Source organism: Myotis nattereri, assembly GCF_964212035.1.
Source record: "Myotis nattereri genome assembly, chromosome: 6".
NCBI classification, from domain to species: Eukaryota; Metazoa; Chordata; class Mammalia; order Chiroptera; family Vespertilionidae; genus Myotis; species Myotis nattereri.
The window spans coordinates 30808550-30825698 of NC_138081.1; positions in this window are offsets into that span (position 1 = coordinate 30808550).

The following is a 17149-nucleotide window of genomic DNA, read 5'->3' on the forward strand; positions in this document are numbered from 1 at the left end:
ACCAATTGCCATTTACATGTTGTTTTTCCATTTATAAACATGCAGTGAAGAGCCAGCAGGCTCAGAAGCATAATTGATTTGTTAGTCATTTCAGGAAATTGTATTTTACAGTCAATCATGAAAATGTCATAAATGATTGCTCGACATGGGCTTTCAATGTTGCTGGACATTTCTAAGCAGGGATTTTGTTCAGGGATTCCTGGGAACTGGCTCTGGTTTTCTTTACTATTCCCAAAGTGCAAGTGAACTCAAGAATTGGATATTGATTAAGAAACAGGAGGTTCTGCTGTTTTAAATAACCCTTCAAACAGAAAAGCATACATTGTTACTGAGTATTTTCCTAAATTACTTAATGATGCAAAAATTTCTTGCTGTTTTCAGAAAAACTGTGTCACTAGCAGATAGGCATCTTCTCTGTGAAACAGGCCAGGAAAAATTGTGGTTGTTATGTTGTATCTCATCCTTCCCTATATAATCACCTGATTCTGAAAAGGCTTGGTATCACTGTGTAATTGAACCAGCAACTTACTATAGTCTTTTATATCAAGCTTGAACATAACTGGAGCACAGCGATAGTCAACATCTTTAATGGATAGATGTGATTTTCTTCAGATATAAGTATCCCTCTCGGATTAGTTTTAGAAAAAAAACCACTTTAAAAGACATAAAATAAGAATTAAATGATTTAAATATAACATATAATATTCATGTAATATTTTTATACAAATATAAGCCCTAAGATACCTGTTGGTGACAAATCATATTCTTCTAATGGTAATCCAGAAGGTGGAAGCTCTCACATACATAGCAAGTGCATAGAATATTCTGTTGTACAAATGAGTAAACTTAGAATGAGTTTTTATATTTTTTTCTTTATTAAGGTACTAGGGGCCCAGTGCACGAAATTCGTGCACTGGGTGTGTGTGTGGGGGGAGTGTCCCTCAGCCCAGCCTGCCCCCTCTCACATACTGGGAGCCCTCAGGCGTTGACCCCCATCACCCTCCGATCGCCTGATCGGCCCCTTGCCCAGGCCTGACGCCTCTGCCAGAGGTGTCAGGCTTGGACAGGGGACCCCCATCTCCCCCCAATCACTGGCTCTGGCCCCCGCCCAGGCCTGAGGCCTCTGGCCCAGGAATCATGCCTGGGCAGGGGACCCCCATCTCCCTCTGATCGCTTGCTCCACCCCCTGCCCAAACCTGACGCCTCTGACCCAGGCTTCAGGCCTGGGCAAGGGGACCATCATATCCCCCCAATCCCCGGCTCCGCCCCCCCACCCAGGCCTGATGCCTCAGCCAGAGGAGTTGACCCTCATCACCCTCCGATCACCAATCACCGGATCGGCCCCTTGACCAGGCCTGAGGCCTCCGGCAGAGGTGTCAGGCCTGGGCAGGGGACCCCCAGCTCCCCGTGGTTGCAGGCTCTGCCCCTGCCCAGGCCTAACGCCTCTGGCCGAGGTGTCCGGCCTGGGCAGCGGGGACCTGCAGTGGCAGCAGGGGGCGCCGCGATCATGGGCTTCGCTTTAGGCCCAGGCAAGGGACCCCTAGCTCCTGGGACTGCCAGCTTCGACCGTGCCCAGCTCCCATCGCTGGCTCACCCCTACTTCCTGCTATCACTGGCCAGGGCGGCAAAGGTGCCTGATTCTCTGATCATGGCTGGGGGGCAGGGCAAAGGCGGCCCCAGCTCTTAGCTCCCCCCCTGGGTTTCCGATCACTGTCAGTGGCAGGGGGCTTCCTCCTGCATTCCCTTTCGCCTCCCTGCATTGTGCCTACATATGCAAATTAGCCGCCATCTTGTTGGCAGTTAACTGCCAATCTTAGTTGACAGTTACCTGCCAATCTTAGTTGGCAGTTAATTTGCATATAGCCCTGATTAGCCAATGAAAACGGTATCGCCGTACGCCAATTACCATTTTTCTCTTTTATTAGTGTAGATTACATATATGTCCTTATCCCCCCACTGCCCCCCCACCAAGCCCCCCACTCATGCCCTCACCCTACTGGTGTCTGTGCCCATTGGTTAGGCTTATATGCATGCACACAAGTCCTTTGGTTGGTCTCTCCCCCTTACCCCCACCCTTCTGCAGGAATGGTGGGAGCATGGCAGAAAGTGTAAAATGGTGTGATGGAAGGAAAATAAATAGAGGCAGTGTGGCAGTAATGTTCTCTTTCATCACTCACCACAGGTGTGAAAGGAGGGGTCAGGGGATCAGTTCTCTGAGAAGACATCACTACTCCCAGGAAGAAGGCAATCAGATTTAATATACTGACCCAATTAAAATATAGTAACTACCACATACTGAGGTTTTCCACAGTGCAAATCACTACTCTATTTGATTAGCAAATAAAGTATAAACCTTACAACAAAACTCAAATTCAGAGAAGAAAGCAAATGATATGACAGAAACATATGCTCTTTGGATCTCAGTTATGTTATTTATTCATTCTATGTTTATAGCTTTAATTTGCTGCGCTCTTCCACAGGTAAGAATATATTAATATATTAATTTAAAGAAATTAATATAGAAGTATTGAATTGACAAGGTAGCAGTGAAGATTGAATTAGACTATTTAAATGTATATGTTATTAAATAAATGGTAGCTTTTATTATCCAATTTCACTAAGCAATTAAAATCCAAGTTTATCATACTTAAAATCACAGCATTTCTAATATACCTTGACTATCAATTAAATATTGTTAAAATAAAATATTTTATGCCATTATAATATGTAATTAATTTATTAATATAAAATATTTATGGAAAGTCTAATATCTTAATGGCTATTTTAGATCATATAGAAATTAAATTTATTATAAATTACTTCTTTGCAAATTTGGTCATAGATGTTATAAATCTATAAGATATTAATTCACATAAGTAATATATTACCTTAGTATACACACAGAAAAAGTTAAATTATAAGTTTCTTAGAACCAAAAGTTTTACGTGATCATGTTCATTTGAAATATATTAATCATAAATTCTTGATTTAAATTAATAACCTTGCTAAGATATAAAGAATACTTTAAACAAATCTATTTTATTTTAATCGATGTGCATGGCAACATGCTAGGTACTAGGAATTCATCAATGACTGAGTGGAAGTAGGTATCAGTATAAAGAACTGAAAACTCAATGAAGGAGACAGATTATTAGGCAAGTAATATCACCAATTTATTATAAAAAAAGATAGTCTAGAGAACTATAAAAACATATAGCAGAGCCATTTAACAGGGAATAAGGATGAGCTTGGACAATGAAATGGATTCATCTGGGAAAGTTTCCAAGGAGGGAAATTCCAGAAGAAAATGTCTAGCTAAAGACTTTGAGATGAGTGTGACAACGGACTTTTTTGAAGAAGTTAAGTTGTGCAGAGACAAAAAAAATTATGATAAAATATAAGCTCTTGATTTATGTAGATAGTATATCCAGAGGGGCAGGCATTGTTAGTAAAGGAGCTCGCATTTTATTTGAGGACACTGGAGAACTTATTGAAGATTTTATGTGGGAGATTAACAAGAGCAAGTTTTATTTTAATGACGTCAGTTTATTTGAAGTGTGAGGAATGCACATAGTAGTGGGTACAATTGAGAGAGCGGAGAAGTTAGAGAAGGCAGTGGCACTAATCTAGTGAAACAATAGTGATGGCCTGGTGAAAAAGGTGCCAGTAGAAATATAATAACATTGATAGAGTTGAGAAATATTTAAACAGTAGAATTGCAAGGTCTTAAAGGCTGTTGACCTACGTAGAGAGAAAGAAACTCAGGAGGAGTAGGTGCTTAATCAAGATGGTAAGGGAAAGGGGATGTCAGAATCACATATGTACATATTGAATTTGAAGTCCATCTGAACACTTTTGTTGTAGAAGTATTCAGACATCAATGGTATGTAAAGATATGAGCATAGAGGAGATGCTGGGCTGGAAAGCTAAACATGATCATACTAATCATATATTTTTATATTTCAATACATATTTACAATTTTGGAAGATTGTTTTATAATGTGAAAGACTTGATCTTACTTAAACATGAGGAAAGAACAAACATGGAAGACAACAAAGCAGTATGGAGGAAAATAAGTGTCAATGTATATAGTGCATAGTAGGAGAAAAGAAATTAAGATTATTGTAGATTATTAAGGTTGTGACTTTGGTGGCAGGAAGTCGAGGAATTTACCTTGTGGGATTATCTATTTTCTCTATGAAATAAGAGATGATTAGTGGAGATGGTGAGTTTGGAGGAAAGGGTTGGACAAGATTTGAAATAAACAGTGAGAAAAATATGAGAGAATGTTAATTAAGACAAAAGAGAAGGATCAATAGGCAATACTGAAATATGTTTGTGGCTGTTAGAAACACATTGAGAGTAGTATCAGCTTGCACAGGTGCATTATTTTCCCAGGAGCCTAGTTGAAAGGTATATAATAAAAATAAGTAATAAATGGGCTTAAACAAATGGAGTTACCAATTTATTTCCACATGGAAATGCTAAGAAAATAACGCCATTTGCATTGAAGAAGAATTAAGTCTGTGTGACATTTTTAGACTAGCTGCAGATGTGAGCTCGCAATATTGCATGGCTACTTCCATGCTTCTCAGAATTCTCTGGGTCCCTAATTATTGTGCATTCATATTTTCAAAGAGAAAGTGACTTGATGTATTATGTGTCTATCTCAAGAAAATTTAAATAAATAGAAATAGAAGCAAAACATAAAAACCCAGAAAACTTGTATGAGGTCAATTTGCTTCCATATATGCTGAATACAAAATGCACTGAATTTTATTAGAACAAGATTGATATAAGCATCATTTTATGCCTTTGAATAAGGAGCTGTAATTTGGACTCAAAAGATAAGTATAATGATATGTAACTCAGTTCTTCTTCATTTATAATGACACTAGAGGCCAGATGCACAGATTCATGCACTGGTGGGGGCGTGGCCTGCGAGGACAGGCCTGCTATAGGAGAGCTACTCTTCTGCTTTGAGAGTCTGCCCCTTGTGGTCAGTGCGCATCATAGTGACTGGTCAACTGGTTGTTCTGGTAGTTCCACCACTCAGTCACTGAGCTTTTATATATATAGATGGTTCTACATCCCACAGAGTTTAAGTTGTATTTTTATTTCCATTTAGCTCAAAATATTTTTTAAATTTTTCTTGAGACTTCATTGACCAACATGTTATTTAATAGTGAATTGCCCTGGCTGATGTGCCTCAGTTGGATAAGTACCATTCCATGCACCAAGAGGTTGCAGGTTCAATCTGTTGAGACACATGCCCAGGTTGAGGGCTCGATCCCCAATAGGGTGCATGCAGGAGGCAACCAATGGAGGTTTCTCTCTCTCTTCCTCTCCCTTCTTCTCTCTCTAAAAATCAATTAATACATTTTTTAAAATGGTTAACTGTTAAATTTCCAACATAAGACAGAAAATAAGGCTTTCACTTAATAGATGTAAAAAATACACTGTAGAATGACTATCTTATCAAGCTTTCATCAAATGTATCCCATTGCATCTGCAGTATCTAAACATAGAAACTCTGGAGTAAAACAAAAGCTTGGTTACAATTTTTGGTTACCTTTCTACCTCCCCTACGTTAGAGAAATTAGCACAGTTTCCTCACCTGTAAAATCAAGGTAATGATTGTTTTTATCTCATAGACTGTGAGAATTAAATGAAACAAATCATAAAGCTATTTTGATACCTCGGTCCTTTCAAATAGAAAGTTAGTACATTTTTTAAAATAGTTATATGTATATGTGGAGAAGTCCAATAACTATATTCCTTTAAAAATACTTCGATGATATTTCTTAGACTAATTTATATATTCAAACATATATGAAAGATCATATAAAATATTAAGGAAAGCTAACAATTTTTATGTTTTTAAAATGACACATTTAAATAACTAAACTCACAGTATCCACTTCTTCCAATCTTCTTTCAGAGTATGCTATAGACTGCATGTCTGTGTCCTTCCCAAAACTCATAAATTGAAGTCTTAAAATCCCCAATGTGAAGGTATTAAGAAATGAGGCCTTTGGGAGATAAACAGGTTTAAATGAAGTCATGAGGATAGAGCCTTCATGAGGGGATCGGTTCCTTTATAAGAGGAAGAGACCAGAGTGCACTCTCCAGTGCACCCCACACGCCCTGCACTGTCATGTGAGGACACAGCAAGAGGGCAGCCATCTGCAAACCAGGAAAAGGCTTCCACCAGACTCTGAATGTGCCTGCACCTTGATTTTGGTCTTCCCAGCCTCCAGTACTGGGAGAAACAAACATTTTTTTTTTAGGTGACTTAATCTGTGGTATTTTGTTATCCTAGACCAAGCTGATTAAGACATGGTAATTATCATAATGACCATTAGAGGACTGTAAACATAATTTTTGGTTTAATTCCAGTCTCTTCCAAGAGTTCTCAAGCTATATAAGGGCAGAAAGTCTAATCTCCCCTATTCACCAAAATATTCCCACATCTCCAGTATCTATTAGGTTCCTTGACAAGTAACAGATGCTAAATAAATGATTTTTTATTTAGTAACAAAAAAATTAGTGAGTAAATGATAATATTGCTATTTTTAGTCATCAAATAAGTTCATTATATAGAATTTGGGGAAATTTTTCTTTCAAATTTCTTTTGGGTCTTTTCTTTATGAAATACAGCATTGTAACATCTAGAATAATTCTATCTAATATAAATACTATTTTATACTTGTCTTAGCACTTGAAAAGTGCATACTCAGGAAACAACCATAAAATAGGAAGTATAAATCTACTACCTCAGCTTTAGATTTTGTTATATTTGAATTATTTATATGAAGCTTATAGTGATTTTCTGGTAAAGTGAAAATAAAAATCTACCTATTCTGACATATGTGAGAAATTATACTGCTCTATAGTACTAGAACATCTTTATAGCTATAAACTAAATGATAAATTAGTGAAAGCATTTTGTGGGGAGTGTTCTTAAGTTTTGATATATATCAAAACACATGTTAGCACATGTAATTTAAGAATTTCTATGCATCTTTGCATCCAAAATATGTGTTAATTTTAATTATTCAGTCTGCATATTTCATGTAAATATCCCAATGTTCTCAGTAAGACTACTCAATACATATTTAATTTTCCCCTTATTTTGATTATTTTTTAATTTTTATTTTCTAAAATCTTTACTGTTGAAAGTATTACAGATGTACCTTAGTTATATATTTACATGTAGTCATTTTCACATATTTTTACACCTTTGTGCAGATGTCCTATCAAATCTTATGAATTTAAAAATTTTAGATAAGTAAGCTTTTCACATTCTATCAGTTCTGTTTTTTAATCTTACTTCTTCTAGTTATAAAATATTTAGTGTAATATTTAAGTGTAATGTTTCAGAAAATAACAAAACATGAAAATCAAACTTAAATCTAGAATATTACATTAAAAATCACTTTAATATTTTGTTTTATTGCTGATTATGTTCTGAGAATTATGCTTATAACCGAATGTAAATAGAATCCCCAAATATATCTATACTAATAAAAGGATAATATGCTAATTAGACCAGACATCTTTGAACGACCTTTCAGATGTCCTTTCTGACAAAGTCGGGCCTGAGCGAAGCTGGCTTCCCTGCAGTCCCAGGCACCAGCGCCTATGGCTGTGGCCCGGGAGAGAGAGAAGTTGCCAGCCCACGGTCCCAGGCACCTGTGGCTGCAGCCTGGGCAAAGCCACCTTCCCACAGACCCCTGTGGCTGCAGCCAGTCTGGGCAAAGCCTGCCCAGTTCCCTTCGGCTGGCCAGAGGGAGGGAAGCCCGGGTCCTAGGTACCTGCAACCAGCCGGAGGACGGAATCCTGGGTCCTGGGTATGGGCCTGAGGCAGAGGTGGTTAGGGGTGATCAGGCCAGCAGGGGAGCAGTTAGGGGCGATCAGGGAGGCAAGCAGAGGGGTTAGAGGCAATCAGGCAGGAAGGTAGGTGAGTGGTTAGGAGCCAGCGGTCCCAGATTGCGAGAGGCATCTCAGACTGCTGGTTTAGGCCCGATCCTACAAGGGTCCTTGATTGGAGAGGGTGCAGGCTGGGCTGAGGGACCACCATCCCCGTGCACAAATTTTGTGCACCAGGCCTCTAGTATACTAATAAGAGGGAAAATAACAATTATTGATATCATATATTACATCAAATTTCAAGAAAATGTCTGTCATTATCACATTAGCTTTTTTTTTTTTTTTTTTTGTCAATCCTCACTAGAGGATATTTTCCCATTGATTTTCAGAGAGGATGGAAGTGGGTGGCTTGACTGGAAATGGAACTCAAGACTCTCTGATGTGCAGGCCAACACTCTTACCACTGAGCCACACCAGATAGGGCTCATTAGATTTTTTAAAAAAGGGTTTATCTATTGCTTGATGACAGGTGGCTGGTGATTATATAGATAAACCAGGAATAGTATACATTAATAGGGAGTAAGCTTTGTATTATGGGAAATTTGCTAAAAAAGGCTGAATGATCGGTCCTAAAAATGTTATACAATAAATTACTACACTGAATGTTAAATTCAACTTGGTGATTTCTAAGGGCTTTCTATTTCTAATACAATATAAATTTTATTGACCTATGGTCTCTGTCAAATAATATACTCAGTTCTCTGATGATGTTAGCATTTGATTCTCCAAACCCCAGTAGGAAACTTTTGGATAAATATGCAGATGAGGGAATTGTCATCTACTTGTTTGCTAGATGGGAATTTGCTCTGACATTAAAAAGTTTATTTCTTTGTGTTTACTATTCTATATGACAATAAAACCTCTATCTAATTCACAAGCAGTATAAAAATAAAGGATCCAATAAATGAGAACACGCTTAGAAACAAAAGCATTTAATAATTATGTAATGTAACTGTAAGACTACAAACTGATTAAAGGCAGGATCTTTGTCTTTATAATCTATTCTTCCTCCTCAGACAAATTGCCCTTTGCCCCCGACCAAAGAAGAAAAGTCTCCTTTTGCTTACAGATAATGTATTAATCTCATATTTACTGGATAATGTTTGCTCTCCTCAATACTCCCACCCCTGATGGTCTCTAGACTGATAAACCATGTCAAGTAACAGCTTTGCCCTAATAGGCTACTTGCTCCGCCCCCCCCCCCCCATAAACGCTTATAAACCAGCAAATTTCAGGATCACACTAATATATGTTGACAAGAACCAGAAAAACTGTAGCAGTGGATCTTGAGTGTAGAAGAATGTGGAGAAGTGGAACGTAATGATAAATCTTTCAGAATGTTCATTAACACAGGGACATCTCCTTTAATTCAGCAAGGCCATCAGTGGCTAGTTCTAAGGGGATAATGCCTTAAAATCTAGAACTGACAATGATTCAAAGGAAATTAAGTAGAGATTTCAGAAATTCCTGGCATATTTTGAGGTTTTCATGAAAAAGGATTAATATGAATCTAATATGAAACTAAGACTTAAAGACTGATCCAAGCCATAGGCAGCAAAATAGTGGACATTTGTTGTAGCAATATCTTTACTGATATAGTTCCTAGGGCAAAGGAAACTAAGGAGAAAATAAACAAATGGGACTACATCAAAATAAAAAGCTTCTCTACAGCAAAAGAAACCATCATCAAAATAACAAGAAAGCCCACTGCATGGGAGAACATATTTGCCAATGTTATCACCGATAAGCGTTTAATCTCCAAAATTTATAGGGAACTCATACAACTTAACAAAAGAAAGATAAACAATCCAATAAAAAAAAATGGGCAAAGGACCTAAATAGATACTTTTCAAAAGAAGACATACAGAAGGCCGAAAGACATGTGAAAACATGCTCAAAGTCAAAATCATCTGAGAGATGCAAATCAAAACAATAATGAGGTACTTTCTCACACCTGTCAGAATGGCTATCATCAACAAATCAACAAACAACAAGTACTAGAGAGGATGCGGAGAAAAAGGAACACCCTTGCACTGCTGGTGGGAATGCAGACTGGTGCAGCCACTGCAGAGAACAGTATGGAGTTTCCTCAAAAATTTAAAAATGAACTGCCATTTAACCCAGTAATCCCATTTCTAGGAATATATTCCAAGAAAACAGAAACACCAATCAGAAAAGATATATGCACCCCTATGTTCATAGCAGCATAATTTATAATAGCTAAGATTTGGAAACAGCTGAAGTGGCCATCAGCAGATGAGTAGATTAGAAAACTGTGATACATCTACACAATGGAATACTATGCTGCAGAAAAAAAAGAAATTCTTACCATTTGCAACAGCATCGATGGAACTGGAGAGCATTATGCTAAGTGAAGGTGAAGTAAGTCAGTCAGAGAAAGATAAATATCACATGATCTCACTCATTTGTGGAATATAATGAACAACATAAACTGATGAACTGATGAACAAAAATAGAATCAGAGTCATAGAAGCATCAAACAGACTGTCCAACCTATGAGGGAAGGTGGGATTGAGGGGGTAAGAGTTCAACCAAAGGACTTGTATGCATCCATATGAGTATAACCAATGGACACGGCGGGGGGGGGGGGGAGGGGGGACAGGGGTGGTGGTGAGGGCATGTGCTGGGGGGTGTGGGTGGCCAGGGAGAGATCAATGGGGAAAAATGAGACTTATGTAATACTTTAAACAATAAAAGAAAACAACTTCTGTTAAAAAAAAAAGCCTGACCCAAGAACCTGAGAACTGACCGACCACATGGCTATGATCCCAGGAAGGGCCAGAAGGTATTCACTTTCCTGAGGCTCTAAAGAATGCCTCATTGAGAGAGACTTGAGCAGGTCACTAGTGGCTATTTCCTAAGTCTATGTCTCAAACCCACATCTATAGTTATTTCTACCACTGCAAAATATATACTTGCAATAGACATACCAAGGGCCTGGCAGAACATTAATATGAGTACATGGATTGTGGATTGTGGATATTATGAAGAAAGAGACAAGGAGAAACCCTTTTTATTTGTCCTCCATACCAGAAATCAAGAGGAGGAATCAGAAGAAATGAAAAATATTCTGCTGATTATCCATATCAAATCCACAACCCAGTCACCTGCTTGGTCCTTGCAGAAATCCAGCTAAGTCATTGAAAATTATGAGGGACTGCCTTCATGCAACTACGTGATGACTCAAACTACAGCTGATGTGCACATGCCATATGTGGTCGCTACGAATGCACCTCGCAGATCTCCAATTATTGGAAGCTTAACTAAACAAGGGTCCCAGCCTCTGAGTTCTAAAATATTTCACTGCATTTTCATTACGGCCATGCTTCCCACAGGGTGCTCTCATTCACTAATTGAACGTATATACAGATAGATTTAGATATAAATGGATATATCTATAGCTATAGGTAAAATAATATCCAAAGTAAGTGTCTATTCCAGTGAGACGGAAACACTACCATATCCCTGATGGAAGTGGTTAAATGTAATCCATCTGCCATCAGAGATCTGAATGATCACTTAGGAAGTGGTGCCATATTGAGGACTCATTGATTTCTGCAGCTGTCATATTGGACATTCAGACATGGCTGTAACAAGGTCAGCCTTAGTCAGTGGAAGCCTATGTTACTGAGCCCATGCTACCACCTTCACTTTTTTCACAGACCTATGGGGCAATGACTAGAGTGACTGGAGAAAGAAGCTGACTGGTATACTATCTACTTAATAATAATCATCCTTTGCAAGGGTCACCATTTAGTGAGCATTCACATGGGACACAAATATATTTGCCTCTTCAGAGAGATCTATCCAATAGCTCTTCCCCAAATTTCCTTGTCACCGATTTTCTAATCACTTTCCTTCTAAGTCCCTGACTATCCATCAAATCCTGGAAATGTCAGCTTACATCACTATCTGACAGTATTCCCAGCCTTCCAACCCCTCCTCCAATTATTATCATGGGTATTTTTCTAATAAAAATCTTTGCAGATTTAATCCTATCTTCTTGTTGCTTCTTAAATGACTCAGAATAAAATGATATCTTTACTAGAGAAGAGAAACTGGAGAAGAAAAACAGAAATTCTGGCATTTGATATGAAGCAACTAACTAGTGAAGTCTTTCCTTATTCATATTTATAAGCTAGAGGAATCAGAAGAAGTTTGCATTTACATGACATGAACAAAAATGTAGCTTAACAGTCTTGCATCAGGGCTGTTAATTTTTCCACTTTAGATCATAGTAGTCTGTAGAATCTTGATTCTTTTGGCATTCCACAAAACAGCACCCTCGCCCATTTATGGATTATTTCTTGTTCATTAGACTGCTGATAGATAAATAGCAAGCATTCTAGGATTTTAATAATTAAATGCATGAGCAGGAGTTTATCATAGAAAATGGATACAAAGGATTAGGTACAATGACTATGTTATCATTACTGCAATTGCCACATTTAACCTGGTGAGTTGTGTAGAGGATACCATAAATATTTTTCAATAACTGAATGAATAAGTGAAAAATAAGGAATGTATTGAGTTTAGCATTCAGGCTTCTCTGATTAACTGGAACACTATGAAAGTAGAAAGAACATGACATTTAGGAGTTGACTATACACTGACAGAATCAGAAAGGGGTAGCTAACTGAAGGCTTGAATATCAAAATTTAAATTACATCGGAGAAAACATTTAAATTCTAGTATGCAGATAGGAGTATCATATCATAGTTGAAAATGGATAGAGAAATCAATATAAGTACTAAAAAACTAGCATAAATGCTAAAGCCAGGACAGGATCTACTCACTCTTGATTGTATGCATGCTGCTCAGTGAAAATAAGGTACCTATACATTTGTGGGCCAGGTGGCAGATCCAGGGGCAGCAACCCACAGGTGCCTCCAGCTGCTGATCAAAGACAAGGAGAGCATAAACAAATTAGAGTTATGCAATGAAGAGCCACTACCAGAACCAAATGATAGATTAACCTTTTGCTTCATAAATAAGATTTAGAAAATTGTGTTTTTCGTAGTTAATTTACCTAATTAATAAGAGCTGCTTTGGTGAAGTTATTTCTCAGAAATAGCCTAGAATTTTTTAACTTTGTGTAAGTTGCTGTGTGATTCATTAAATGTTTTAACGCATGTAAAATACTTAGAACTATACCTAAGATATCTATTAAGCTCTCTTTATATAAATTATTGTTCTTACTTCTATTACTATTTATGCAAAATGTATAAGAAATAAAATTAGAGCCCTAGCTGGTTTGCCTCAGTGGATAGAGCATTGGCCTGTGACCTGAAAGGTCCCAGATTCAATTCCGGTCAAGGGCACATGCCCGGGTTGTGGGCTTGATCCCCAGTGGAGGGCTTGCAGGAGGCAGCCAATCAATGATTCTCTCTCATCATTGATGTTTCTATCTCTCTCTCCTTCTTCCTTCCTCTTTGAAATCAATAAAAAATATATTTTAAAAAAACAACAAAAAAAGAAATTAGAGTTTTAAAAGACGTTTAAAAAGTTATTTTGTAATTTTATGGAAAAAATAGAATCAATTAAATTAAGTCATAACCTACTATGTTATATATAATGATCTAAACATTTAAAAAGATAAAAGAAAAACTATGACTAGAGTATTAAAATGCAAGATATAACAGAGTCTATATTCATTATGGTATATAATGTAAGGCCTTCCTATGCCTGTTAGATCGTAATAATCTAAAGCCATAATGTTTTTCTTTGATCCTAAATTTTTTTGAAACACTATTATGGTACAGGGTGTTAGAGTTCTTGCTTTGTTCTGCCATGGTCTGGTGAATTAATTATATCTAATTCTTCTTGTTCTGATTTAGCCTTTCGTGAAGATTGGATCAAACATGAAGTATTACAGCTACAGTCCCTGATGCATTGGTTCAAATGGTAATATAGTATCACAATTTTCACTTGTTTTATGAAGCTATGTATCAACAGCACTTTATAGTTAAATGTGGCAAAGTGAAAATACTAGCAAAGCAGCCCAGATTTCACAATAGAAAATTAGGATCATTTCCTCAATTCTGCTGCCCTGGAGCACAGGTGTAGCAAACAGGAAAGATTAGAAATGAACACATCCTTGTCCCATAGTTCCTAGACATATATGTACTAAAAAGCTTTAGGGTAAACATTATCAACAGGAAAAATTGTATTGAAAGTTTATTTTTAGATAAATTAAAGAATATATTCCCTACCTCTATTTTCTAAGATTACTATATATCTTCCATTTGGTGGAATTTATTTTTGGATCTCTAAAGAATATCTCCAAAACTGATTAATTGTATTGACTCCCTCAATTTAATATTTACAAATGCCAATTTTATAGTATGTTTATGCTAAAAATTTTTAAATGGAGAAATACTGTTAGCTTCTTAATTAAAGTATATACAGCAAAATTTAATATAGTTACTTAAAATTTTTGTAGCTCTATTTTTGTATAACTAATGGATAACACTAAACAGGAAATAACAATTTATAATCATAATTAACAATTTATGAAAATTTATAATAAATTTGAGAGTTCCCATGCTTTCCCATACTAACAGCCTCTAATCAGAGCAAACCTGAAACCTTCCTTTTTTCCTACTAGAAAGCTTTCCCACTCAGCTTTTTGCCTGCCTTTGAGTCTCTTGCCCAATAAAAAGTGATGGTTCCTGACTCCCTTAGTATGTCAGGTATATGAATAAATAGCTTTTGCTTGTTCTCATTTGTGTGGTGTACAATGAATTGTGAACCCTCCAAATTCATATGTTGAAGTCCTACCTCTCAGTATATCAGAATGTGACTATATTTGAAAATAGAGCCTTCAATGAGGTAATTGAGGTTGAATGAAGCCTATCATTAGGATAGATCCTAACCCAACATGACTTGTGTTCTGATAAGAGAAGGAGATTAGGATACAGATACATACAGAGGGAAGACCATGTGAAGACACAGAGAAGGTCATCCATAAGACAAGGCCCTTGGAAGAATTCACCTTGCTGACAACTTGATTTTGGTTCACTGAGCCTCCAAAATCACAAGAAAATAAATCTCCGTTGTTTAAGGCATCCCGTCTGTCATACTTTATATATTGATCTATTTTAGGTAATTCTAAATTTAAATTTAAAAAACAAACAACTTCATAGGGTAATTAACCACATGCTTACCATCTAGAAGAAAGTAATAGAGATTCAAAGGTATAACCCAGGAAATTCCAACTTTGAAATGAACTCTAAAATATAGTCACTGCTAATTACTCTGGCCCATTGCTTATTCTGGCAGAAGTCATTAATGAGACCACCTCTGCCCTAGATGAAAAACATATCAGTCTCAATTCGTTGGCATGAGTGCTTATGGACAATCACGCTAGTCTAGATTTCTTGTTGGTTAGTCTTGGTGGGTTCTGTGCCATTGATAATACTTATTTTAGCTGGATCAATGAACCAGGCAGGTGAAGTAGGCTGTACATCGCCTTATGGGGGAAAATGCTATTTGCTTCTCTAAGGTTGATCCTCATGGCCTAAAGGATGTGTTCTCTTAACTAAATGGGGTAATTAGGTTTCCAAAGTGCCTTACAGGGATTGTCAAGTGTACTTGTTTTTGTCATAGTGATCATGATGTTGGTCTGTTTTATTCTATTCAGTGACTTAAGTGCTTCTGAAGAGCTGTTCTCTAATCATATAATCACCGAGATGGTACAAAAATAAGAAGGTCAAGATCATGTAATATACTTATCTTTGAAGATAACTCAACAGTCTCTAAGTGGTAAATATCTAGATCTCTTGCTTTCTTTGAACTGATAAACATATCACAAGTGAGAGAATGACCAAAATGGATGACTAAGAGATCAAATATAAGAAAAAACAATAGCTAGATCATGTATAAACATATGACCACCAGTCTAGAACCCAAACAATATTCCCATAGAAATCAACCAAAAATGTCCAAGACTTTCTTAATACATTATCAGTTATAGTGTCCCTATTTTCTTGGTCCCTGATTCCAATTTAGGAACAAATGAAGAAGCCAAATATGTACACATTACCAATAACATTGGATGACCCACTTTTACTTAGTTTATCTAAAGCCTCTCCATGCCAACTACATTAAATGAGGGCATATCTGAAACCTTTTTTCTTCTATAAAGTGTCTCCACTCCTTTGTCTAGCTTTAAGTCCCTGCCAAATGCAGATGATGTTTCCTGACTCCCTTACTATAACAAATCTGAATACATAGCTTCTGCTTGTAATCATTTGGGGGGTGGGGGGAGGCTTTGCTTATTTCTACACTCATATCTGCTGCTGGATAATATGATGGTTCTGTTCCACAAGTCTCCTTTCAAATGGCTCATTGGTGAAATAAAAAATAATTCTGACAAGCGTCTGGAAAATGTAGTTGTATTAGAATTCTCCAGAGAAATAGAACCAACAGAATGTGTGTGTATGTGTGTGTGATAGAACCTATAGAATGTGTGTGTGTGTGTGTATTATATATTACTAGTATATATATATATATATATATATATATATATATATATATATATATATATGATTTACTAAAAGGAATTGGCTCAAATGATTATTGAGGCTGCCAAGTTCCAAGATGTGCAGGACAAACTGAAAGAGCAAGCTGGACACCAGGAGAACCAATGGTTTAGTTCTGGTCTGAGTCTGAAGGCTGGAGAGCCAGCAGAATTGATGGTGTAGTTCCACTCTGAAGGCTAGCAGGTTTAAGACCCAAGAAAAAGACATGCTTCACTTTGATTCCAAAGACAGGAACAAAGCAAATGCCCCAGTCAGAAGGCTGTCAGGCCAGAGTCTTACTTTGGGCAGGGTCGGTCTTTTTGTTCTATTCAGTCCTTCAGTTGAATGGATAAAGCCCACCCATAGGAAAAAGGACTGAGTATCATCAGTTTTACTCAGTTTATAGATTTAAATGTTGATCTCATCCATAAAACACTCTCACAGGAACACCCAGAATAATGATTACCTGAATATTTGGGCACCTCATGACTTAGTTATGTTGACAACATAAAATTAGCCATCACAGTGGTATGCAAGGTTTCTAGGCCCTGCTTTACATGGGAGAGTAGAAAAAGTTTTGAGTATCTTATTCTTAAATTCATATGGAAAAGCAAATGAATTAGAATTTTAAAAACTTAACAGATAGATACATATTTACACTACCACATATCAA